Source organism: Lepidochelys kempii, chromosome 3 (assembly GCF_965140285.1).
Source record: "Lepidochelys kempii isolate rLepKem1 chromosome 3, rLepKem1.hap1, whole genome shotgun sequence".
NCBI lineage: Eukaryota > Metazoa > Chordata > Testudines > Cheloniidae > Lepidochelys > Lepidochelys kempii.
In genome coordinates this window covers 128,973,077-128,974,283 of record NC_136382.1, presented here as the reverse complement: position 1 = coordinate 128,974,283, position 1,207 = coordinate 128,973,077, and positions in this window count along the sequence as shown.

Below are 1,207 nucleotides of genomic sequence, written 5' to 3'. Positions count from 1 at the left end.
AAGAAAACCTGCAATTCACAAGATAATCCCCTTTTGTCTCTGCTTGGCCACAAAGCAGAGAAAAAACAATCTGCTTTCAGTTTCAACTGCTTCCTTTCCAAAGGAAAAAAAAATTCTTTTTTAAAATCTGTATTTCTAGTTCAAAAAATCTCAACTGGATCTCAAAATGATTTCAGGTTAATCCCACCACTGTGCCACCATGTCACGGTTCCTCCCCCACTCTGAACTCTAGGGTACAGATGTGGGGACCTGCATGAAAAACCTCCTAAGCTTATCTTTACCAGCTTAGGTCAAAACTTCCCCAAGGTACAAAATATTACACCTTGGACTGGCCGCTACCACCACCAAACTAATACTGGTTACTGGGGAAGAGCTGTTTGGACGCGTCCTTCCCCCCAAAATACTTCCCAAAACCTTGCACCCCACTTCCTGGACAAGGTTTGGTAAAAAGCCTCACCAATTTGCCTAGGTGACTACAGACCCAGACCCTTGGATCTTAAGAACAATGAACAATCCTCCCAACACTTGCACCCCCCCTTTCCTGGGAAATGTTGGATAAAAAGCCTCACCAATTTGCATAGGTGACCACAGACCCAAACCCTTGGATCTGAGAACAATGAAAAAGCATTCAGTGTTTTACAAGAAGACTTTTAATAAAAAATAGAAGTAAATAGAAATAAAGAAATCCCCCCTGTAAAATCAGGATGGTAGATATCTTACAGGGTAATTAGATTCAAAAACATAGAGAACCCCTCTAGGCAAAACCTTAAGTTACAAAAAAGATACACAGACAGAAATAGTTATTCTATTCAGCACAATTCTTTTCTCAGCCATTTAAAGAAATCATAATCTAACACATACCTAGCTAGATTACTTACTAAAAGTTCTAAGACTCCATTCCTGTTCTGTCCCCGGCCAAGACGACTACAGACAGACACAGACCCTTTGTTTCTCTCCCTCCTCCCAGCTTTTGAAAGTATCTTGCCTCCTCATTGGTCATTTTGGTCAGGTGCCAGCGAGGTTACCTTTAGCTTCTTAACCCTTTACAGGTGAGAGGAGCTTTCCCCTGGCCAGGAGGGATTTCAAAGGGGTTTACCCTTCCCTTTATATTTATGACAGATACGCAGAAGTTTAGATGATTTTTCAAGTGTACAAAAACAAGTGAACAGATCCTACTAAGGAAAACAGTTGCATTAGGTTTTGCTCT